The 25,982-nt window shown below is 43.9% G+C and overlaps 1 protein-coding gene and 1 long non-coding RNA gene across 29 annotated transcripts in view; both read left to right on the forward strand.

Annotated features, from left to right (window-relative positions):
- The window catches only part of MAGI1 (membrane associated guanylate kinase, WW and PDZ domain containing 1), a 334,204-nt gene that overhangs the window by 358 nt on the left and 307,864 nt on the right, over positions 1–25,982 (forward strand). The window lies entirely within an intron of this gene.
- Positions 6–25,856, forward strand: LOC116449576. The gene is made up of 2 exons (XR_004242449.1): positions 6–21,482; positions 21,948–25,856. It is a non-coding gene; the product is annotated as an uncharacterized LOC116449576 (long non-coding RNA).

Raw genomic sequence — 25,982 nt, forward strand, 5'->3', positions numbered from 1 at the left:
TGCGAGGAAGACGCGGAGCGACGCGGCGGGACGGGGGGACCCCGCTCCGCGCTGCCCGCGGGGGGTGTGGGGCAGGGTGGCCACGGGCCAGTGCGGTGCCGGGGGTGGCGAGCATCAGCCCTTCGGGGCAGCGCAGGGCCTCGAGAGAGGCACGGACGGGGTCCCGGTGCACCCACGCGTGTGCGCACCTTCTGCGAGGGCAGTGATGCACAGGCACCTCCACGTCCGGACCCGTCTGCAGCCGCAGTCCTGTGCCCTGCGCTAAGCGCAGCGAGCAATTGTGTGAGACTTTCCCAAAGGCACTGCGGAGCCGGCAGCCTTCCCTGCGGGGAACCCGCGCTTGTCCGGGGGGGCTCGGTGTCCGGCTGACCCTTGGAGAGTCTGAGAGAGCGTCACAGCTGGGGGAATGGGGCAGGAATTCCCTTCTCCAGCAGCTGAGCATCCTTTGGAGCTGCTGAGTGATTAGTGGAGTCTTGTTCTGAAAGTGCAGCGTGTGTTTGCCACCGTGGGAAGAAAAAGCTTGGACCCTCCTGCATCTTCCCTCTGTGGTTGAAAGGCTGCTCAGATTTACCTTTTTTCCCCCCTGGTTTGCCCTAGGTGAGGGCACATCCGTGCTGCCAGCCCTGCAGCACACAGGTGAAGGGACAGGTAGTTTTCCCGTTTGGCTGAGGAAGAGGATAGGAAGAGTCCTCCCATGCTGGATTAAAAAGATGCCACTTCACATCCGTCTGTACTCAACAGTCGCTCAACAGGTTAGCTAGCAGGCCTGGCTAATGGGCTTGGGATTTCCGGGGCAGGACTTCAATTTAGTACCAGAAAACTGTTGGTGCTGCCGCAGCCACCGAAGCTGGTTGGATGGGCAGGAGGAGCAGGACTGCAGATGGACAGCTGGAGGTGTGAGAGGCAGAGGAGCACCCTGAGGTCAGCTCCAAGTGCAGGAAGGAAGGGAAGTTTTCTTTGTGTTGCCTAAGACATTCCTTAGGGGAAAGTTTAGTTGTAATCCAGATGTGTGCATCCTAAAGGTGAGGATTTCACTCTGGCTTGTGGTGCGAGAGGGTTTTTTTTTCCTGTGCTTTGTTAGCCCAGCTGGTAGCTGCAGACAGAATTTATGGCCAGCTGGCAGGACTGTCACCTGAAGTCTTGTCCCTGGGCTCACTGATGAGCTGCGATGAAGGGCTGCAGGCACTTGTTTCACAGCCATCCTTCAAACCTCTGGAGCCAGAGCAGATCACAGCGATGGGGTGTCGGAGAGGAGCTGAGCCGTGGCACTCCTCCTCCACCACCTGTCCCGGAGCTGATCCACCAAAGCATGGCTACTTGTTAGTCCCTTCCAGGACTCAGTCGCAATATTCCAGCAAACAGTGTCAAACACCCAAAAAAAAACAGGTCTCTTTAAACAAATGCCTATTTTCCCTGCTACGTTCACTTCACTGGGAAGTGGTGAGGGAAACTCAGCCTGCTGGTTTCCCTGCCCAGGTGGGAGGGGGAGAAAAGCATGACGAAAAGTATGAGGAAATTAGGCAGAGTTTTTTTACATACTGATTGTTTTAGCAGAAGTATTAAAATACAGCTTGTGGTGTTGCAATGTGATCAGTGTTGGTGGATGAAGGAAGGTGTGTATAAAACCCTTCCCAACTAAACAACTTGTGATCAAACTTTTTTTTGTTTTGGAAACATGGGTTAGTACAAATAAAACGTGTCCTGGGAATAAACTGCAGACAATAGAACTTGGTGGTAAATGTGTCTCAGCTCTATAATAAGGTCAAAAGAATGGGCAGAGAACTGAGTTTTAGTGTACTGGTTGGGTTTACCTGGAAAGTAGGAGGAAAACCAATCTGTAAGTCAGGGCAAGCACTTAAACCTTGGACCGTTCTCATCCAGAGCTGAGAACCAAGCCCCTGGTTACTGTGGGATTGTAGTTTCCTTTTATTTCTTTCTCCATATTTTTAAAAAATGCTTTATTGGCCAAGAATGTGGAATAGAAATAAATATTTGGTTTTTAAGTCACTAAATATTTTTGTGGTCTGGAAAGCAGTTCCCTGTGCCTGTCAATGATAGCCTGGCATCTGCACGCTGCTCTGTGCAAAGCAGGGATCTCACTCATGTATCAGAATCATAAGCATTAAAAAGGAGAGTATTTTAATTAAAATTTATTACTTCTGTATTAATTAAAAATCTGATTATGGGAATAGCAACTGTCATTCAATAGAAAGTGTGTGGCACTAGAGCAGACAGCAAAGGAGTGTGCAGATAAGATTGCAAACACATTTTTAACTGTGATTTTCCTCCTTGTCCCAGTTTGTAGTCCCTAATTGACTGGTGGTGCTGAAGTGCTGGGGCAATATTAGCCTGGAAATGTATACATTTTATTGCCTGTCTGTTTTGTATGACATTTACAAGGCTGGAAAAACAGGAAATTTACTATAAATAAGTCAGTCATCTGCAAGCATGAGCAGAGAAAATAACAGTTGTGACCTTGCACTTGGTGAAAGAGAAGAGACTAGGATGTGAAATGTAGGTGGATTAGGCTGCTCATGGGCTTTATCATTAAACCAGAGTTTGTAGACTTACAGGTTCACATGCAATATTTTTTTCTCTCTTTTGTGAGTGGTAAGTTGGAAAAGTAAGTACAAAACGGGGGAACCTCTATGAAATCCCTTGATGGGAATACTGGTATTTAATACTGGTCATATGGGATTTCTTGGTCCTTTGCTCAGCCTGGGAGGAAGAGTGAAGAAGGCTAAAAAACTTTAATGGAGCTTTCCCTTCCTTTTCCCCATAGGCACCCTTTTTTGCTATTGCATTTAAGAATAAAACTGTACCATTATAGTTGCCTGTTTTGGGGGAGAGAGAGGAAGAATCTTGCTGCCATGTATCTTAGTAACTTTCAGAACTGTCAAATGTGTGAAAAAACCTCAGTTAACATGTAGTGCTTTTATGACTGACTGTTTCCATCTAACATCTGTGCCTAAGTTCTGACGAAATTGGCAATTAACTTCTGTGGACTTAATAAATGCATTTTTATTACTACTTGGTCAGAGAGTATGGAATTAATAGATTGAATTACAGGAGCAGTGGTCACATATTCTTGTGTAAAGCTGACATTGCCTTAACATAGTGATTTCCCAGCTGTACTGTGAATATTGTAGCTTCCTTGAATACATTTCACATTTGTCAAAATAGCTCACTTTGATAAATTGTTAATTGATTGCATTGGATAGATCAGTTATAAAATCGGGTGCACCATTGATTCTCATGGATCTTGGTTAACAGAGTCCAGCAAAATAGAAGTTTGTTGTGCCATCCTCCAAAAGAGAAGAATTAAGACTGTCTCTATAAAAAATGGATCATATTTTGTTTGAGGCAAGGTATCTGTGTTTCCATTCCCCTCAGTGAGATGGGCACATTCAGAGAGATTTCCAGGTTTTTTTTGCTCCTTGGTTTGATGACCTGTGCCAAACCATACCAAGCCAGATGCTTGGTATGGGAAACTGTCAAAGTTAATATGTTCGTAAATTTATTTTTAAATTGCTTTTTTTAGTTCTCATTTCAATGCTTTGCTTCCTTAAAAAGTCTCATAATCCCAAGCTCCTAATGACCAATCGTTTTGAAACCAGGAGGTTCTGAGAGCAGTTTATGCAATTAATAATTTTGATAGGACTTTGCAGCTGGGATGATCCCACGGTAGGGAGGAGTTGAGGGTGCTTGTGGGGCTTTTTTTAGCCCTGTGCAGGGCAAACAGGAGCAGGCGTGATCCCAAGCAGAAACAGTCACTGTTTACCCAGTGCTATCAGCTGCATTTGTTTCTTTTCAAACATTAACTTGACCCTAAGATAAATTCTGAAATACAGTGCAGTGACTCAGTGCTTCAATGTCAGCCTGGCATCTGCTATACACGAGATGTTAAACTCAGTTACATGTATTAATGTGAGCAAAACCAGCTTCTTTCAAAAAGTTTGCGTGAGATTGAGTATTTGAATCTTTTCCTTTTAATTTTTGAGAGAGCTCATGAGATAATTTCTGGGGGTTTTTTTTGTGGTTTTTTTTTTTTGTAAAACATTAGAAAAAGGAAGGAAAAGTTTGATGCATGTGTAAATTCCTGTGTGTTGGGTGGTTTAGCAGACACATGGAAGCAGAGTATCACTTTGTAAGTGGTGATGCTGAACATCCCACACTAAGTGCCCGTGCCTGGCGTTGCAGAGCCTGGCAGTGAGTGCTGGTGCCTGCGTGGAGCAGAGTTTGGGATTGATGTGCTGGGCCAGCAAAGGGAGGGGCCGTTTAGGCAGTGAGCTCGTGCTGTTCCCAGTTTACCTCTGCAGCGTCATGCATGAGCTCCAAAAAGTGTTTTCCTTCAGTGTCTGCTAGCTCAGTGCCAATCGCTTGCATGGTGTGCTTTCTCAGTCATTTTTCCATCTGACCCAAATTTTTTTAGGACCCAAGTGGAGAGAAAGAAATCTTGCCATCTGAAAACCTGGGTGATGTTCTTGTATTTTGAATTTATAAGTCCTGTTTTCAGCTGACTTGCTGGGTGACAGTTGGAGTAGTCACAACTAAAATGTAAAACAAAAAAAAAAAGGCAAAATCTCTTCTTCTCTCACTTGGAGCATATTTTGCTGCAAATCAGTAGTCTTCTTTCTTTAAAGAAGTACTTAAAGAAGTACTGCACTTAGTAGTCACGAAACGTGTATGTCTTGTATTAAAATACTGCCTTGAGGAAGACCTTATCTTTACTGTGCCTGAATTTACAGTGTAGTGCTAGCCAGGATTTAGAAGTTGATCCTGCTTGTGCCAAAGCAACCATCCATCCTCTCCTGAACCATGGAGTAGCACCCCAGAGATGGACATGAGAGCCCATGCCTGTTATAAAAATTTCCAGGAATTAATGTGATACTTTTAATGGCATGAAAGGGGATTATGCTTTCCACAATAAAGTTAATCTTTCCACCCATTGAGGTGGGACTCTTGGCTCTCTCTTTAAGGCCAGTCAGATCACAGAGCAATTAAATCACAATTATGGTCTAATTATGAGCAGTCATTCAACATCATTGCAAAATAAGACGTTAACACCGTCCTGCATGTTGTTCCTTGTTTTAAAGACCGAGTTACAACTCCTGCATGAGTGAATTATTGACCTGCTATCATGAGATTTAAGATTCATCTTCCATGTTAGAAATGTAAGAAGTTTTTTTTAACAGGTTTGAAAGCCAAACCAGCAGTAGCTCCTTGCATTCCTGGGTTTGGGATTGTTATTTTCTTCTGGTTCAGCTCAGGCTGTGATCATTCATGCATCTCTTCTGGCTGTTCCTGTATCTCTTGATCTGATACCTGGGAAACACACTGGCTCCTTTGGCAGTGTATGCGTGTACAGGGAAACATTTGCCCCAGGGCAGCTACATTAAGGTGTAAAGATATCCCGAGTAGCACTTTTGTGGCTGTGCAGAACTGATGATTTGAGCCCTCTCTCATTAGATTTCAGCATGGCTCAGTTTGAAGTAATGTGGAAGCTGAGAAGATGCTGCTGCCTCAAGGGCTTTTTCTATCGCATTAGCAGGATCTGGGCTGTGGGCAAGGGCGGGATCCTTGGGACCTCTCTTGAGGTTTTTTAAAATAATTGGCCAAGTTTTTTATTTGCATTCCTTTACTTAACTCCAGACACAAGCTATGCCTGCTAGTTATTTCAGGTGTTTGGGTTTTTTTTTTCCACACTTCCTCTGACTTTGACTGGAACTTGTAAATCAAGGCATTTGGTTTTGATCCTTGTGTGGTGCAAGTGACTTAAATTTCTTGGTGAAAAGCACAGAGTAGCGGTTCTGTATGAGCAAGTGCCATGAATATATAGAAGGACTGTGGAGAATTTGAGACAAAATGTTACCTGAAGGTAGGGATCCTTGCTGTGAGCACTCAGTGGTACTTGGAGGGCTGGTACTCAGACTTCTGCATCCTGTCTGAGCTCCTTCAGTGTCTGAGCTCCACATCCCGATTCCTGGAGCAGCAGAAAATGCTGATCCTCCTGGTCCATATTTCTTCAGAGTTTTTCTCTAGCTCAGCTATGGAAAAGATTTATTTTTGCCTTTCAGAAACTGAGTATGAAGTGACCTTTTTGCGCCAAGGGCGCAGGGATGGGTCATCCCCCTGTGATCTGTGAAGATCTCACGTGCTCCCGTTGCCCTGTCACCAGAGGCATCTCTGGCAGGACTGGGGAAACAGCAGCTTCTCATCGCTGAGTGACAGTGCTGCTGAGCGTGCAAGACCAGCTCCTGCAGAAACATCATTTTCACCACTATCATCATTTTCTTTGTCTCTCTTGACACTTGATGTTTTGTTTTCTCAGTTTATATTTTGGTCTCGTGCAGCTTGCCTCGATGTAGCTGTTGCAGTGGTTTGACAGGTAGGGGCTCAGAGCTGGCAGCCCAGAGAGATCCACAGAATCAGTGCCTTTGATGGCTTAAGTTTGGGCCTTCCTGCAGGGATCTGGTGTTGGGAAACAAACTTAAGCCTAGGCTGTCATCCAAACATTGTTATCTGCTGATCTGAGAGAGAGCTGTGGAAGAGGCTGCCTGTTTCTAGAGCAGTTTGGCAGCTTTTGCATCGGGCTGGTATGTTGGCGGGTTAGGATTTTTTTTTTTTCCCCTTAATTGTAATTATTTGCTTTCCCTCCTGAGCCAAATAGGTGGACCAGCATCTCTCTTGGCCCCGCAGGAGCAGTATGGCTCAGAGTAAATGGGATATTTTTGTTGAGATCCACCCTTCAGTTTCCAAAGGTCACACACTCCATCCATCCTCCCTCTTGTGACATTTTAAATGGTTTCCAGAACTATTCCACTGCTACAGGGTGGAATGATGGCATCATGCTCTCTGTTAGTCCCCAGCCCTGACTCTGGCTTCATTTGTGCTGAACTGTTTTGTGTTAGTAATATTATTTAAACCTGCAGATTTTTTTTTCTAAGTGCCCCTAGTAGACCTTGGAGAAACAAACCAGTTTTTTCTTCAGGTCCTGATGTTTTGGGTTACATTTTTACACACTTGGCTTTTTACTAAAAACAGTTCCAGTTTTTATAGTTGAGAGGGCTTGTATCATAACTTAAAAGTAAGGTTTTAAAAAATACTTGTTGAATTTCATTAACTGTCCCTTGTTAGACTAAATAATAATGCTTATTACACAGTGTGAAAATAATGCAAAGTGCCCTGTCTTCATAATGGAACAGGAAATCAAAACAAACAAAGCCTTTGGGATGACTTGCAAAGTGGAACAGATGCCCTTACAATTGCAAGGCATTTGAATAAGGAATCAGTTTTGCATGGTTTGCTAATCCTTCAGTAAAGAGTTCATTGTCTTGGATTATACATCTGTAATTTTGGAGCCCTCAAGTCAGTGTCTCAGTACAATTAGAGTGGGAAGAGACTGACTTCTTTCTTCATATCCTTAATCTCTGGCTTGTTTTTTAAGAGGAAAACCTCAGCTCTGGGTTTTTCATTTAGTTATTAACAAAAAGCCTTTGAGAAAGAAGCTGCCTAAAATCCAGCCACTCCCTCAACACAAACAAAGCTGGGCAGATATTGTGTACTTTAAAAAAAACCCAACTTTGATGTTCAGCCTTTCTTATTCCAGTGGTGCAGATCATGCACTAAGTGGGTGTCAGACCAAACTGATGACAGACACAGATGTCTCGGAGTTTTTTGGATGAATAAGAGAGGAAAGTTGCCTCCCAAACAAGCTGAACTGGGCAGGTGAGGACCTGGGCTGCAGAATAACTGCAAAATGACTTTTCTTAAAAATAGCAAGGAACATGCCCATCCTCCTCCTTTCCCAAAGGCAGAGCTAGAACTCCCAATTAGCAATTTAAATGGCAGAGATACCGGTGGATGTTCCTGGGGCTTGGGCCTGCGGAGGAGAAATTCACTGGAGCCTTGTGGGAAGCCAGGGATGGCTGGAGGAGCGGTGGGGTGAGCAGCAGGAGATACATAAAAGATACCAAAAGCTTTGGGATGGGGAAGTTTCCCTGTTCACTAGTGGAGTTGTTAGTGATACTGAGGCTGTCCCTAAAAACAGGCTAAGTGTTTCCTGCAGGACCAGCCAGGAGCATGGCTCTTTCTCACCAGTGACAGTCCCCAGTCCCAGAGTAGTCCAGCCCACCATCTTGTTCTGGCCATACAGGAGATCTGGAGAGGGACTTTTTACAAAGGTGCATAGTGATAAGGGGGAATGACTTTAAGCAGGAAAAGGGAAGGGTTAGGCTAGATACAAAGAAGAAAGCTTTCACTGAATGGATGAGTGGGGTGAGGGCCTGGCACAGGTCGCCCAGAGAAGCTGTGGCTGCCCCATCCCTGGAAGTGCCCAAGGCCAGGTTTGATGAGGTCTGGAGCAAGGTGGGATAGTGGAAGGTGTGCCTGCCCATGGCAGGGGATGTCAGAACTGAATGATCTTTAAGGTCCCTTCCAACTTAAACCATTCTGTGACTCTGCGATGCAGCTTTAGCTTTGCTGTCGAATGTTCTGTTCGGATGTGCTGCCTGCAGGAACTCATGCTGCCCCAGGACAGTGCACGGCTCCCCTGCATGGCACGGGTGCGGTGGGGGACGTGTGGCAGAGCACAGCCCTGGGGGAGCTGATCCTGGTAAGCTGGAGGGATGAGATGTCTGCAGTTTGGCTGAATTTGGGGACACTGCTGTCTCCAAGCTGAGTCTCCTCTCCTCAGTTCTGCTGCCTGGGGGAAAGCACTGGAAGACAGGGTGTCCTGATGGGGCTTTGGCAGCCACTGGTCCAGCCCAGGCTTTGTTCTCTCCCTGTCCTGTGGGTGAAAAAGGGATTAGTCTGATGCAAAACAAAGAATCATATCCTTCTCTTTTCCTTGCTATGCATTTTTCCTTAAACAATGAAGTGAGTAATATAGAATATCTTCTCAATGTGCTCTGGTGGTGGTTGAGAGGAGCAGCAGCACCCTGGCTGCATGAGCAAGTCTAGAGGTTCTGCTGGCTGCTCAGCAGGGACTCTGAGGATCACAGAATCTGTTGTTTCTGAATAAGATCAGTAAGTTGTTTGCTTCTTGGGAGGGGATGGTTTGCTTTGTTGTTGTTAGATTGTCTTCTGCTGGTACCCCAGCAAATGCTGTGTATTTGTTTGATGTGCAAATACTAAACTTGCTTAGCAATGGTATGTAGTGTTTTGTTAACTTTTGTATAGTCTGTGTGCACTGTGGAGTCCTCCCTGTTACCTACCATCGGCTTTTATTAATCAAACTCTTTCCAAGTGGAGATCTGAGCTGCCAAATGCTTTTATACATGTACCGTAGCTTTCCTTTTATTTTTTTTTAATGAAGAGATATGGGCATGCTGAGATTGTTCACCCAATTTCACGTGGAGCTATTTTTGTCTGGACTAAGCTACAGTCTATAAATCCCTCATGTTGCAGGAAGCTTTGTTTGCTACAGGTGGAGCAAGGCAATTAAACCCCCACTGTCTGTCTCTGGCTTTCTGTGGGAGGCATGGAACTGCTCTGGGCAAAATCCAGATGGGCACTGAGGAAATCAGGGCTGTGCTGGTCCAAGGGTTGGCTGCTTGGTGAGGTTACATATAGGGGAAAATTTTATATCTACACACAGCCTGCACCCATTCCAAGAGGAGGAGATTGTGAAAATATTGTGTCAACCATCAAAATTGTTTGAATTCTTGGGTGAGACTCTGAGAATATGTGACTGGTGTGTATATATGAATATGTATATTTAACTTTTTCACTTTAGCATCCATATTGTCAAATGCTGCTTCAGTGAAAAGATCCAGAGTCGCCTTTTCTTCACTCTTAATTTTTCCTTTTTAGTGGAAACTAATCCCGTGATTTCAGCAGCTCAGGTTGCTAAACAGCCAGTGCCATGGATTTCGCCACGAGTGCTAAAATTTGTTGTTGGCACAGCTATTTGGAAGCTGAAAAGGAAGAGTATGAAACCACCACCATTATGGCTGAGAACAGTTCCCATGCCCATTATCTCATCACGAGATGCATGGGCAGCCTCTGATCCTGTAAAAAACCCCACAGTTCCTGTGGTGAAACTGTTTTGGTGATACTTGTCCTGTAAATCATCTGCAGGAGCATGTTGGTTTTGAAAGATAGTTTGCTCATGAGACCTTAATGGCTTTCAGGTTATGTGATACAGCTGCTGAAGAAGATCCAGATTCCCTTTTCCTGACAAATGCTAGATAGCTGCTATCTAGACCTTTGTCTGGCCCCTGTGAGTCATTTCGAGAGTGCAGGAGGGAAATCCAGAGTACACCTATAAATTTTATCTCGGAACTGTGCCCAGTTTCGTCGTGCACAGAGGTCTCTGGCATGTTAAAGGCCATAAAGTGGCATTTAGCTCCCTCATTCCAGGGGCAGGTGGAGTTACACTTAAACACAAGGTCATTCCTTTATGAGGATGGGAAACATGGTGAATACCTGGATGCATGATGTCAGTCTGTCAAGCATGATAAGTTTGGGGCCCTCTTGTGCCAGGCAGTGCATGGACCTGAGAGAGTTGTCCCTACTTGGCTGTTTACAGGAGAAGAGTGAGGGCTGCAAAGACCTCAGGTCATGTGTGGAGGGGGGAAAGCCAAGCACAAAGGCTGGGTGGCTCTGTTGGGATGTTTGTGACAAGGGCATGGACCCACAAATCTTGGCTCCCTCTTGCTGTGCTGTGGGGCTCTGCTACTTCCCAGATCCTTATTAAAACAGGGGAAAAGGGTAAATTGCCTCAGCTGGAGCAGCTCCCTTCTTGCATTGCCAGGTTGCCCTGCTCAGGTGGAGCTTTGCCAAGACACTGTTTCCATAAAATGCCATGTAGTTTTTTTTAATTTGTGCTTGTAAAACATGTTAAAGGCTGAAATTTTTATCTGCAAAAGAGATGGCTTAGGCACTATCCAAGGTGACTTTTCCATTTATTTTTGTTTTCTGTTGCCAATTTTCCAGTTGTATTAGTTGATGCTGGAAGAACCCACGTGTTGGGTTTTCCAGCAGCTAAATACAAAGAGGGGTTTTTTTACATAGTTCTGAGCTGGGATAGGATATCTTGGTCATATTGCAGACTGGCAAATTTGGATCTGCTGAAGTTGTTGCACATGAGAAAAGACCCAGTAAAAATGAGATTGCTTAAATTTAAACATGTGCTAACGTAACACATTGCAGAGGGCTTTTTGTATCTTGTCTGTAAAAGATGCTATAATCAGCACTGAGGCTTGCCTAAACCAGTGTGGAATTGCTGTTTGCCTAAAAAGCTGGGCAAGTTGTCACAATCCCAACAGTAAAAGGCTGCAGTGGATTAACCAAAACCTATTTCAAATTGATTTAGTGTAGCTGATGTGTAGCTCAGCCTGGTCATCTGTGTCCTGCCGAGGACTGTGGTGCTTTGAGCTGCTCTGTGTCCTGAGACCAAGTGGGGGTGAGTTGGCACTGCAATGTGCTGTGATCTGTTTGCTCTCCCCCTGAGGATGCTGAGGAAGCAAGGGAGCCCTGGCTCCGAAACTGGCTCCTCACAGTTAGCTTTTATTTTCTGTATTCTTCTCTCACTCGGTGCAGCGTCTGCCGTAGCGGTCGCTGCACGGATGGGATCTCGCCCCTGGCAGGGAGTACAAGCATTTTTCCACGGTGCAATTGAGTTGGCAGGGAAGGTTCCATCAGCTGCCTGGCTGGAGCCTGGCTCAGGATGTTCTGGATGCAGTAACTCGTTGGTGGATTTCTGACAAAAGAGTGTTTCTGCTGCCTGCAGCACCTCCTGCCCTCCAGGCCCTGGGTGTGTGCTCAACAGGAAGGTTCAAAACTTTTCTTCAAAAAGTTAGGGGCTTTTTTAGCGATCTTACAGACTTAATTAAAACTGGCATTCCTCTTTTCCTGTATTATTACAAATAATAGGTGACTTTTGATGCTGTTCTGCTCTGGCTACTCCATTTTTATAAACCTCAGATGTCTTCCAACAAGCTGTGGGCTTTGTCAAGCAAAGCCTGCACCTCCCTGAGCTCTGGCTGAGGAAAGGCTTCCCATGAGCATCACCAGCTGATAAACAAAACTTCATCAAGGCCTGCAAATGACACACCTTTCAAGTACTTGGACACAGCAGCAGCACTGCTGAATGCTGATAGCTGCCTGAACTGGTGGCAGAAACAGTGGTGAATATTTATTGTGTACTTATTTCTCCTCAGAGTCCCTGATGTAGAAGAGACTTCAGCATTATGATACATTGTAGTGGATCATGTTCAGAGGACTTTTTGCCATAAAAACATGGTTTCTAGCTCAGGTTTAGCCAAAAGGGGCTCTCAGCCTCAGCTCTCTTTCAGGTGGTATTGCACATTGATGCCTTGTAATACCCAGGTGAGCTTTAAGTTGTAACATTTACAGAAAACATGGCTGAAGTTTCTCTCTCTTGGAGGTAAAGATGCAATATTTGCATTTCTTAGCACTGGGTCACATAGCTGCCTTGGAATCAAGTTAAAAAAAAATTAGAGTATTGTATATGCATTGTTTTCCCCTTCTCTCAACTCTGCATTTCCTCTGCACTGGTCAAATCAAACAGCAGTGACATTTCAAAGTCTTCCTGAATGGCAAAATTAGAAATACTCCTTTTCTGAGGAGTCTGTGAGAGGTAGTTTAAACATTGTATGCAGCCGTTCCGGTAGGAAGTTGTTTAACTTGTTGAAATCTCTCTTTTACTGCAGAACCTCTATTGAAAATGACAAATTGCTTAAAGCAGTTTCCATGTTAGACTTTAAAAAATTCAGTTTCTTTCCACCCAGAACCCGTGGAAGGCATTTGTGCACTTGCCTGACTGTTTCTCTGTCCTAAGGCTCACACTCGGTGGCTTTGGACTTCATGTAATTTTCACATGCAGCTGCTCGGGTTTGTTTTCCTCAGCTTTCTATGGAATGGGATTTTCTCCTCTCTTAGCTTAGCTGTGAAAACTCAAATATCTGCCTGGCTCAGACTTTGAGGACCATGGAGTCAGCAGAGGAGAGACACTCCAAAGTCTGTGCTTTTTAGAAGTGATGTTCAGAGCATTATAAAATCCATAATTTAGGCTGGAAAGTCTGGATCCACAGCCAAGTTGTTGTAATGTCCTTTTAAAGCATTGAGCGGTGTTAATGCTTCACAAAATGACAAAGCAACTTTTGCTTAAACATTTTCAACTACTTCTCTGTAGCTGTCACTGTAGCAAAGGACATATGTGGCAGGTACCAGATACTGAGCCAGGCAGTTGGCTGTAACTGCTGTAAAAATAAAAATTGCTCAGTTGAAAAGGTTTTTTCTCTCTGGTTTTTTTTTTAAAGAAATATTTCAAGTTGTCATTGTGTTCAGGTGGCCCTGCACAGAACAGCACTCTGTAGTGTGTATCCATGAGGATGCATTACCAGGCCTTGCATTTGGTCTTGTGAAAGGAGAGAGGGTGCAGAAGAGAAGCAGGTCTCTTTAGCAATGCTCAGTAAACGGCAGGCTCTGGAAATAAAGTGGAAATTTTATTCGTTGAACCTTGACAGGCTGAGATGAGGCTTTCTGTGCTCTTCCTTTTGCCTGGAGCGAGCTGCACCAGTGTATTAATTTGCAGAGTTGTTTTTTGGTGGTTCTGATGCAGTTCCTGTGGATGGAGATTGGTCCTTCCCCAGGGCCACAAGCAGAAGGTCGTGTGTGTGTCACCTCGTGTGCTCCGACCTTGGCTGAAAGGCAGGCTCTGGGCTGTGCCCAGGTCTGTGTAGCTGAAGGCACAAACTGTTCCCTGTCTGACTGGGAAGGTGCTTTGCCCCAAATGGCATCAGATGAAAAGAAATCGGCACTGCCCCATTGCTCTGCTTGAGACAGCCCTGTTGCTCAAGAGGGATGATTACCGAGTTAGACAGCAGTCAGGAGGGGATTTGAGGACAATCCAGATGCTTTTTCTATAACTCGAAGGCATGTCATGCCCTGGCATTTCTATTTTTACCCACTTTTCTTGTAATACTTTCTTTTATCTGTTATGATTCCTTCAGTTTTGGCAGGTTTGGGCTGATGTGATTTTTTTACTTTCTTTTGTAGCTATGCCTTTATTTGCCATTTAACATTTTGTTATAGTGTTGTTTTTTTCTCTGTAGTGGTAGTTAAGAAAGTAACAGTTACAAATTTTCTGGGTTCTGTTTTTGTTTTTGTTTTTGTGAGTGGTTTTGGAAATTATCATGTTGCCAGATGCTGTTTAGTTTGGTGTAGGATGTGTCACAGCAGATGCAGGTGAGCTGTCCTCTCAGTTGCTTTCCTGATGCAAATACTGGTTGATATAATCTGTTTTAGAAGATAGCATTTAGAAACAGGCCCCTGCTGGGAAGAATAACCGGTTCCTGGTAGAGTGTCCTGATCTCTTGTAGGCAGAGGGCAGTTTATGCCTGGAAGCTGGAGGCTTTATGTACCTTGTTCATAGTGTTTGTTGCCTTTTATGGAATTTCAGGTGCTGCCTTTGGCTCTTCTTGTTATGTGAAGAAATGTCTGATCCATTTCTGAACCCTGCAGAGCTCTCTGATACCAGGCATAAAATATTTTTTTAATGGGTATTAAGCCTGCCTTGCTGGTTGTGGCGTCTCTGGCTAATAAAACCGTTGTACCCCAAATACCCTGCAGATACAGATACCTGTTTCAGAACCAGCTTCTTTAGTTATGTAACAATGTGAGAGCTTTAATCCCTTTCCTGTTGCAACCAGTCTGGATTGCTTTCTGCTTGTCCAGCAGCCAGCATCATCGTCAGCAGGACTGGGCTGCTGTCATGTTTCCACAGTTTCATACCCGTGGTTGATAATTAACCCATTTCTTTAATAATGGTGCCATGTTTGCTCTGACCTTTTTTCTTTCCTGCTCTCCAATTGCAATCCAGATTAAATTCAGCCTCTTCCTAGCGAAACACTGGAGTTAATATTCCACCAGAGGTGTGCTGATAAACCCCCTTGTTACATGGAAAAAAAGTAGCTCAATGTGCTTGATTTATTATCTCAGATCAAGAGAATGCACCAAAATATAGGAGTAAATGCCTTTAAAATGCAAGTTGAGCTCACAGGTTCAGTTTCCTGATCAGGAGCGTTTGTCATAATTGACATACCAGCAAGATTTCTCTTTGAGGGGGGTGTTTGATTTTTAGAGAATACAGACCCACGTTCTGTGTGAGCTTGCACAAGCTGAGAGGGCTTGTGCCCTTTTGCACAGGCTCTGCCTCAGCCTCGGTGTTTGGAAGGGGCCCTGACCCGCCCTGTTCCCTGTCCCTGACAGGGTGGTGGCTTTCAGAGGGCAAGTGAAACCAGGATGCCTGGCTGGGGACATGGTCCTGGGCAGCTGCTGGAGGTCAGCAAGGTCAGCTCTAAAGGCACCAAAGGTAGTGTCCTGCTGCAGCCCAGTTCTGGAGCAGGAGGAGGGAGCAGGGCTGAGTGAGCAGAACTCATTCCTCTGCCAACAGGCAAACACTTCCAGGGTTTGGTGCATTCCTAGGTATGGGCACAGCAAATCACACAGCATTAAAATTAATGAACCCTCATGCAATTTTAACTAGAATGAAAACTGTTGCAAAACTTACTTACTGAATAACACCAAAGCCTGTTTTACTGGGAAGAGATGGGTGTTTGTGAAGCCACTGGGGCTTAGCTCCTGCATTGCTCGCCTTTCAAAGATGACATGTTTTGATTTATCTTCCTTTCCCAGAACCTTCTTTCAGCCTTAGAAAAGCAATGCTTATCATCACTGTTGTTGGGAGCCTGTGCAGTGGTTTGAGTTACTGCCTTTCCCTTTCTAGTGCCATGTAAGCCAGCATAAATCTGTACATTACACTAATTTACATTTGGTGGGATTTGTCCTGACACGTCCAAAGCTTCTGACTCTTGTTTCGTTGTGTGAGCAACTCCTTTAATATGGAGCCCTAGGGACAAGACCCAATTTAAAATAAAGTGTTGCAGGTAAAAGCAGAAAGGCATGGACTGTATGCCTGTGGTCTGCAGCTGAACTAACTGAGGAGTTTAAATTCTGCTCTGCATTTCATCTCGAGTGCTGCACTCCTAAAGGCAATGCCAGCTTCTGGCCTCAGCCCTGCCTTAGCCAAGACAGAAGCTGTTGGGTGTGAGCACCCGGGATCTCACAGCAGGAAGAGGCTGACAATAGCAATTCCTCAGCTGCTTGCAGGATGAATCTGTGTTGCTCTTCTCATGTGTACTCCTTTTATTTAGGTTAGCCTTGCTTTTTGAATTAAAAGTTGCATGTACATATCACTTCAGGTTCTTGTTGATGTGGTTTTTGGGTTGTGTTATTATTTTTTATATATTTTTTACCCTGCCTACTGTGCATTTCTCTGTTTGGGAACAAGGTGGTTTTAAGTAAAGTGTAAACTATAAAACTTCCATTAATTCCATCAAGTTAGCAATGAGCCCCAGCTACCTCTGTGAAATACCTTGGCTTGGAAGTTTACTACGTTGGCTTTATGAGATTCAAAGCTTTTTGCCCCAGATGAAAGGAAGGCTTTGCTATAAATTCCTGTTCCTTACTAACCTGGCTATTCTGCAGTTAGATGCAAGCTAACTTGCTGTGTGCTTTGTAAACCTCTAAGGGAGAAGTTGGACATGTTGGCTGAATGATGTATTAAATAAATGAAGGAAGGAAAAGCAAGCAAGTCTCTATCATTTGATAGAGACTTCTGTCACTTGGGACTGATTTTTCAAAGAACCTAATTTCTAATTCTATATAATGAGATTTTAAAATATGTACTGAGCCTCTTAAATCAGTATCTCTAAAGGGCCAGATTTTAAGTGACACCTAAAATATACAGGTTTATTATAGAGGATGTTATATATATGCACGTAGTAGAAATTCATCCCTATAGAGTCTACAACTACAAACTTTTGGAGGGAAAAAACTATTGCCAGTTCTGAGCTAGCACTTTATTTTTCTTAGATACTTTTTTAATTCTTTTTATGGCTACTGAATTACTTCTGTGACACACCACGTTGCAGACAAGGGCAAAAGTTTAGCAATCTGCCGTGCAGAAGGGCTGATTTCATTGCCAGCTGCTGATTCTGGCTGCGCAGCTCTTGTACCAGCCAATTAAACCACACTCATTACAGCCTTTGTGGTTTGGAAGTGAAATGTTCCTGCCTTTAACTCGTAGTTTTACAGGATGTTGGTTTAGGCTGGAGGTTTGCAAAGTTTGAAATCTTATATTTTCCTCTGCTGTGTGCTCCAGGGATAGAAGGAGAGCTCCATGGAGAGTGAAGTGGGAAGGTGAGCCTATCTCTTAGAGCACTGTGAAGCTGCAGGCACCTCCTAAAGTTTTCATGAAATACCGTAGTATCTGGTGTGCCAGGCTGCTGCAGATAGGAATGGTTTCTGCTGCAGTGTTGGTCTTGAAAAAAAAGTCTCCAGTGCTGTAGGAAGTGCTGAGCATCCCTTCATAAGCATATTCCTTCAGCTCCCCAGCCACAGATGTTTGCCTGCCTCCCTCATGGGGAAATCCTGCCATGCTTGCAGACCAGTTTGGGAAAGCTGCTGGGCAAAGACGGGGAGGAGGCAGAGATGGAAGAAGAATGTGACCCTCTGAGCTGTAACTGGTGACTGTGCTATTTTAAAGTCAAACTTAATTTTTAGCACTCCATAAACAAATCTCCATGCCAGCTTCTTGTGTAGCTCTGAAAACACTTGTGTCTGCAGCTCCATGGCTGTGTCCTCCATGGGTGCCACAGGGAGAGGAGCTGACCTCTCCTTCCCCAAATGCCTCTGGCACTCAAGAGGACCTTTGGAGAGATGCTTTGCAGAGGGATAAATCCTTCAGCTCCTCTGAATGTTGCGTGACAGCTTCTTTATCCAGGGGTAAACAGATCCAGTGGATTGAGTAAGAAGCAGGTTACTGTGGGAGCTGGTGTCCTTCACCCATACATCCAACGGACTGACTGTCTTTGCCCCCAGTACTTTCATTTTTGACCTAGAAATGCAGTATTTTCCTTGGAAATAACACGAGCAGCAGGGATCCTGTCCCTCAAGAGGATTAGTGATGTTTAGTTTCCTTACGACATTGTTGCCCTGTTGATTTTAACTTGGAAACTTCAATGAAAACCACACACACTGCTGTGAAAATTCATACTTAGTAACTAGTAAACAAGTGATCCAGCAGTCTGACTGACTCAGGAAATTCCCTCCAGACCTTGCAGGGAGGAGGCGCTTTGCATTTTTCTTGTCCCTCGTTTATTTTTAGTCTCGCCTCTAACATTGCTGATAGTGCCATTACAGCCCTGCAGATTAAAGCCCCAGCGTGGGGTGGAGTTGAAAGAATGATGCTGCAAAGCAGTCAAAACCTCCAGGATTTTCCAGCAGTATCATGCTACAGGCAATTAATTTAGTCCATTATTTGCCTGCCTGGGCACAGCTCAGTGCCACAGTTGTGTGAAAATCTTTGATTTCCTTGTGTACCTCTTGTCAGAGGCCATGTTTTGGTGACTCTGTCCTTGTGACTTGAAAGTGCCATGTTTGTGATGCTAATATTTTGGGTGTAACAGCTAGTTTTTTAGGCCTCTTTCTCCCTCAAATACATTTTGCCCTTTCTTTGAAGGTGTGTTGTGTTTTAGAGTGGAAAGACAAGAGTTTAAGTCCTGTACAGCTCCCATCACCAGTAAGCTTGGTCTGAAGCTGTCAGTAACCCTCACAGGGTTTGGGTGTGTTGGAGAAGACAGTCTGCAAGACCAGATGATTTACCCAAGAGCTCTTGGCATTTCAGGGAGGCCCTTTTTTTGCCATGGCTGACTGTGTTAGTCTGAATCAACAGAAGAGTATTTAAGTAATGGTTGTTGGGTTTTCTGAGTCTTTGTTTGCTGACCCGTTAGTCAAAGTCCTCAGACACAGCAGAGGATGTTATTCAGGATTGCCTAGAGCTTGAAAACTCTTAGAAATAGTTTCTGTGAAGAGCTGGTGCAGTCTTGGTTGTATTGCATCTGTTTCATAGGAAACAGTTCTATCCAAAATAGCTGAATCTAAGGTTAATTATCTTCTCCAGCAGTAGAATCCATACCTGGTCTGCGAGGAAAGAGGTAATGGAACAGACACAAATGCTCACTTGTCTGTGGAGGTGGGGAAGTGTCACTATTATTTTGGCAGGAAAGGCTCGGGGAGCCTGTGGCAGACAGAGCAATACTGACAGTGCTGGACCCAGAAACTGACCATCCAAAGCTGGGCTGCCTTGGCTTGGTGAGGTTCTCATCACCCAGCCAGCCAGGTTGTCTGCTCCCATGGACAGAGCCCTGCCCTCTGTGAGAGCTGTGAACTTGAAAGTAACTATTAGCCCTTTCCAGCACCTTGTGGATGTACCTTATCCTCATAAGGTATATCCTCAAATAGTTACTAAGGAGCCTGATTCTGGAATGAGGGGCCTGGCTCTGCTCAGGTGCAGTTCTGCTGCTGCCTTGGGTTTGGCCAAAATGTCATAAATCTGCTGGATTGTGGAGGAGGTGGCTGGTCTATCACTGGGAACCTGAAGAATGTGTTTGAAGACAAGACCAGCTGCTTTGCTGTTTGGGGTTTTTGTTGTAGACTTCTGCCAAGCATCTGCAGGCTCTGATCAGCCTCTTTATACCTGAGAAGCCTTAACAAAACCATTTTGTTTTCGGTTGAACTGGCTGTTGGGTTTGCTTTATTTTTAAACAAGGCAAAGTCTCTGGGGACTGGTGCCTGTCGAAGTCTCTCTGTGATAACGTAGAAAGGTTCTCAGTTAAAATGCAGCTGAAAAATAGTTTAAAAATACAACAGTGTGTGCAAGGGTGGTTACAGAAACCGAGGAGATCTGTTTCTTTACTTGGAAATCTTGGATTAAAGTCTGTTGTTACATGAAAATCCAAATGACAAGTTTTATTCAGTCTCCATCATTCATGCAGTGAATACCTCTTAGAGCTCCCCATAAATATGTCCTTTTCTAGACTTACAATGAGTAGACAAACACTATATGTTTATACCAAATGCTGGCGGATTTACAAGTAACTACTATGTGGTTTGAAGTAACAATATACACAATGTATTGTATATTTTTGTATTTGGCCTATGTTCAATATAAGATTAAATGCATGGGCTTAAAAAAAAAAAATCTCCAATGCTGAGAGCAAAAAACATGCTCTATAATGAGGCTTTACAGTATATAGTATTTTTAAGGGCATTTTTAAAATTTCCTTAATATATTTTCCATGTAAAAGTATGTATTTTGCACTTCAAATAAGATTCTGTTGGTTGCACTTACCAGCAAACAGCTGGGGATTCTAGTGCCATAACCACACAGCAGCTGCTAATTAAAAATATATCATTCTACCCTGATTAGCTTATAATGATTATAATCCCCTTAAATTTGATTATTACCACAGCGTGGTAACCTCAGCCACCCCCTGTTTCATTGTGGGGCCTGTAAGTAACAAAACTAGTCATTAAGAGCTGATAGCTGGTTCCTGAAGGATTTCTTCCCAGAGAGGAACGCAGGGGAATAAAGGCACCCTGTTCCTGTGTGGCTTTGGAGGTGCCAGGTTGGAGTTTGGATTTTTTGTTCATGTGTAACAGGCGAGCAGTGCACTTAGTTCTTGGCAGTAGTAAATTTTCTTCAATGCTACTCTGGCTCATATAAATTTATTCAGTTTATTCTTGTCTTCTGATCTGAATTTTCTCTTTTTTTGTTGTGTGGTTTTTTTTTTTTCTTAAACCACCTGATCAACTTTGCAAAACAAAAAGCTTTACGAAACATAAAAGTCATGCTTTCAGCCCTAGGATTGCTTTGATTTCATCTTGTGCCCATCTGCTTATCCTTCACCAGTTTTTTCCTCAAAATATTTTGTAACTCTTGATAGCAGGGAATGGCCTCCTTCTTTCCTCTGCAGCACCTGGGTGACATTGTAGGGCAGAGCAGTAATAAATAACTGCTGCTGGAGAGCAGTTTGGAAACCCTGAGTTCTGGGCAGTTTTTTCCCCTCTTGCTGCAGTCCCGAGACATGAAAAGAGGCCATGTCAGAGGCCTGTCATAGAGATGCCCTGATCTGAAAGTGTCAGAGCCACTTAGAGTTCACCTCTGACTTGGGGATCTGGTATTAATGGAAGAGCTGAAAGGCCAATTTTAATATACACAGGAGATAATAGAACCTGTCATTAAAAAAAAGAAATAATATCTCCCAGAGCACACAGAAGTGACTGCATCAGTGTGTTCATTAGCAAAGTGCTTGCACAGGGGAAGGCTGGTGCTTGTCCCAGAGCTGTGTGCAGGTCGTGGCTGCTGGGGTCGTGGCTGCTGGGGCTGGAGAGGAGTGATGGAATCTCGCTTCCCCGCTGCTCTGGTGGCAGCTCCAGGGTCCTCCCACTTGGGAGAGTCAGGTCTGAACCCTGCTGGAGTCTGGAGCTGCTGGCTGTCCTGCAGCCCTGCTGTGTGCCGTGCCAGAACCCAAAGGTTTGGACAGCACAGGTGTGCTGGCCCAGTGCGAGCTGAGTTTCCCCCAAGATCTCTGTGTTGGTGGGACAGCCAGGTGGGTCTTACTTTTTTTTAAGCCTATTAAGCCTATTAATTATGAATTATTCTTTATCTCGAATAACAGAGCCTGGATATCTTACTGTGTAGCTGTTTTACTTTAGCAATCAGGGCAAGCCTAGGTGCCTGATATGAGAGATAAAGGTAAGAGTTTTATTTTTTTCCTTAACATCATTCTGACTATTCCCCTTAGCTTTTTAAATTGGTTGGTTGGTTGGTTGGTTGTGGTGTTTTGGATTTCTATAAATTTATTTATTGAGATTGACACAAGCATTTTAGTGCATTGTTTTAAAAAGTATGTAATTTATGTAAGATTTTGATGCCCAGATGTTCCCTTCCAGTTTCATTCCACCACATACAGACATTTGCATACAAATAAAAGGAAATGTCTTCTGTGTGTGTGGATAATTGATAGCTATTCCTTAGGTAAAGTCAGCTAATATAATGCTTGTTAATTTTAAAGCTCTCCTGTGGTTGGCAAGGAACTGAAGATATCGATCAGGCCCTGGGAGACACAGTTTCTGGCAGCTCTGAAGGATGATCTCTGGTCTGAAAGTCACGAGTCCACAGTCAACTTGTTCTTGGGTAGAAGAGAAAATTTCAGTGATTTCTGACTTTGGTTTCCACTCTGCCTGAGATGTGAGATGTCTGTGCAAAACAGAGCGACAGAGATTTATGATTCTCCTCGTGAAGAGGCGACTTGCACTGCCGTGACATCTTGTATCTCAGAAGAAGTTAATCACAGCTTTTCTCTGTGTTGCTGGGTTACGTTGCTTTGAGAAAAAACAGAAACTGCTATGAACAGTACGAATAGCCGAAACCACAAGTCCCACTGAGATTACAGCCAGCTCCTCCTAAAGGAAACTGATTCAACCACCAACATAGTTTTTCATTAGATGATTTTTTTTCTGAGTGAACAAAATAGCCCTATTGTGGCATAATTGTTTAGCTTTTGGAGATGTAGGCAGAGTTGCAACTACATGACTGTTTGAAATAATAATTCAAATAGATGAGGAGGGGAGGGCAGAGAGACATTTGGCTTTTTATTACATTTTGTAGCATGTTGCATAGTAATGCAGCAGGTTTTAATTTTCTTGGTTTCTGTGCTTTTTGGCTCTGCAAAGGGGGGAAGGAGGAAAGTCTGTCTTGCATTTCAGGACAAATCTAAATCTGATGGACAAAAGTTTTGGCTATCTGATTGAAACCTTTTGTTGCTGAGACTGAGTGACTCTACCAGGCTGGCAGGGCTGAAGTGATTCCTGTCTCGGATTCAATGTTTTGAACTGGTAAAACATATTTACTTGTGGTTAATGGGAAAGTTAATACTGTCATTGTAGCAATATGATAATGGCTAAAAATCAAGCTGAGTTGTAAGTGGGGAAAATGAAGTATAGAAAAACCATGGAAGCAGAGTTTGTATCCACAGATATAATTTAATTTAAGCATTTTTTGATTTCCAGTATCTTGACCTTTCATACCAGAGACACCCAGAGTTGTACCCAGTTCTTCAAGATGTGCAAAATGATGGTGGTTTTGATGAAATTAATTAAACAGAAGATGGTGAAGTTTACCATATTAATGTCATCTGAAATGACTTCTACGTCTTAGCTAAAGGCCCAGAAATTGCTTTGGTCCATTCTTTTCCTGCCCTTGTATTGACAAAGTACATCACTCATCAACAAAAGATGTTGCTGTTTCATCCAGATGGGCTCATCAAAAGGCAGCATTTACTTAGGGGTTTAGGAGGTGCAGACAGTTAGGAATTTAAAAAATGGTCAAAGAATGGGGGATCTTGGATCTGTGGTTGTTAGTGTGAAGAAAAGACAACAGTTTCCAAAAAGCATTTGAATATCTACCCACTGGAAGCTTGATGATTTAAACAGCATTGCCCTGGGATATCCCAATCAGTTTTAATCTTACAAATCGCTGTTGTGTTCATATACTGTCTAGGCTAAATGTAGCAACCATACTTAAGGAAATTTTTAAATATAGGGTTGGCCAGTCTGTGTTTCTTTGTAGACTTTTCTCATGGGAATTGTCTGGCTGGTTACACCATGACCACCAAACATCAGACAACGCAAGGATCTTCTTCCCCTTGTCCCACTTTATTTCCATCTCTCTTCTCAAAGGCAGTCCCTTGGAGTGGTGGCTGTGGTTTGCTTGTTTTTTTTCTCTAGGAAGTTTGTGAGTAAACTCTTGGACTTACTCATAAAGGCCTTTCTAACATCTGATCTTTGCTAGAAAGTTTTCCAGAGAAAGCTGTGCTATGTGTTCAGAATTCCCTTGAAAATTAGTAACAAATAAGGGAATAAAATTAATTTGTTGATCATCTTCAAAAGCTGCTGAGCTCCTCATGAGTGTTTCCATGGCCTTTGCTGGGTGGATGTTCAAATCACTGAAAACTGTTGAGCTTTAAAACTGCACCATGAGCCTGCCAAGCATGAGGACTGTCCATGTTTAAGGCCTCTTTTTAGGCAGGCTCTCATGAGAGCTTTGGAAAGCTGGTGGCGTGCAGTAGGCACTCTTGAAAGTAAAGAATGTTTTTGCATAACTCTGGATTTAAATACTTCCATTTATTTCGTCTTTAATGTTTTATTAACCATCTAAACCAGTTTAGATTGCAGCTAGATTTTCAGCAGCAAAACCAGATAAACCAGTATGTTTTGCTGACCTGAACATTTGTTGATAGGAAGATACTCCAAGCACTCCTGTGTGCTCTTGCAGAGAGCTGGGTTGGAGAGAAACAAGCATGGAGACCTGGCAAGCCAGTGCAGACGGTGAAACTCCAAGAGATGGAAAACATCCAGAGAAGACATAAACTTCAAAAGGAGTTTTTCTAATGAAAATAACCCATCATGAGGAAATGAGTCTATCTGAGGCATATTCAGTAAGTGGGAATACATTTCAAGAAACCGATACAAGTACGCTTTGTCTGAATTGCAGAGGAAATTAATACAGACAGTTGATTAAAAATATGACAGAACTTAGAATTTTTAACTTCATAAAAAGGACGAGTGAAACGTTGTTTCCATAAGCAAAGACAAACCTGTGAAGGACAAATCAGAATGGAAAATAGATAGCAAGTTACTTGTTTAAAAACAAGCAAACAAGCCCCTCAAACCTGTTAAAAGCAATGAGAAAAATGGAATTTGCTTTTAGACCATAAGAGATGGCTTGTGACTGTTGGTGCTGTGGCCTGTGGTCACGTGAGATTTTGGAAGTTAAATCTGCTGCTGCTTCTGGTCGCTGCTGTCATCTGGAGCGTGGGGATGTGCATGACCCCAGGTGATTTGAGAGCAGCTGTCATCCCTAAGCCTCGGACTTCTGCATAGCATGAATTGCTAGAGGGGGGTTGGGGTGAAAATTCAGGACTACAAAAAAACCCCAAATGTACAATTTGACAGAAAAGTACCTATACAGCCAGTTTAGGCCCTGCCTGGCCCGTTGGTTTGCATTCACTGGGTGCAGAGATGCCCGAAGTGAGGAGCAGCCCCTTCTGGAGCACGGTCCAGCTGTGCTGCACAAAGGGACTGTTTGATTTCTGCCTTTTCCCTGCAGTGTCAGCAATTCAGAAGCAGGCACTGAAGAAAAATCTGAGCAAGGCTGTAAAACACTCCAAGAGCCTCTGGAGAAGCTCAGCCCTCCCTGGTCTTGTCTGGGGTGGGAAAGCTGTGTCGTGACGTGGAGTTGGACCAGTGGGCCTTGCCCAAGTTTGTGTCAAGGACAGGGCCAGATACCAGAGATAACTCCCATCCACGCACCTGCAGCAGAACAATGAGGGGATTTATATAGAGCTCCCTGCAACTGTGCAAGATTGAGAACGCTGCCTCTAAGGCTGCCTGGGGCCTGTAGGCTTCTGGGCTTTGTCAAGGCTTGGAGAAGCACCTCTGATTTATTTGATTTAACTCATCTATTTGTGTGATAGTGTGTATATGGGGGGTGTATTAACCATTGCAAAGCAAGCAAAGTTGTTTTAGAATAATAGAATCATTGAAGTTGGAAAGGTCCTCCAAGATCGGCAAGGCCAACCTTCAAACAAATACCACCATGTCCACTAAGTCATGCCATGAAGTGCCATGTCTGTTCTTCTTTTAACACTTTCAGGGTTGGTGACTCCACAGCTTCCCTGGGGAGCCTGTTAAATGCTTGACCATTTGTTGGGGTTCCTCCCGCCTGCCTTGGGGTCCAGGGGGAGGGGACCCTGGAGTAGAGGCAGGGCCTGCAGGGTTTCCCTACTCCCTGGTCAATCCTGTTCCCCGTTGGTTGTTTTGTGTTCCCCTGTGCGGGGAGGACCCTCTGGTCCCGTGATTGCGGAGTTCTTCGGCAGTCCCCCGGCCATGCAGCTGGAAAATAAAGATCTCTGAAACATCTACCAAGAATCAGTCCCTATTTCTTTCCATGGGCCTTGCTGTCTGATACATGTTGCAGAAATCCCCGCTGCAACAACCATTCTTTCAGTGAAGAAATTTTTCTAATATCTAACCTGAACTTCCCCTGG

Source organism: Corvus moneduloides, chromosome 11 (genome assembly GCF_009650955.1).
Source record: "Corvus moneduloides isolate bCorMon1 chromosome 11, bCorMon1.pri, whole genome shotgun sequence".
NCBI lineage: Eukaryota > Metazoa > Chordata > Aves > Passeriformes > Corvidae > Corvus > Corvus moneduloides.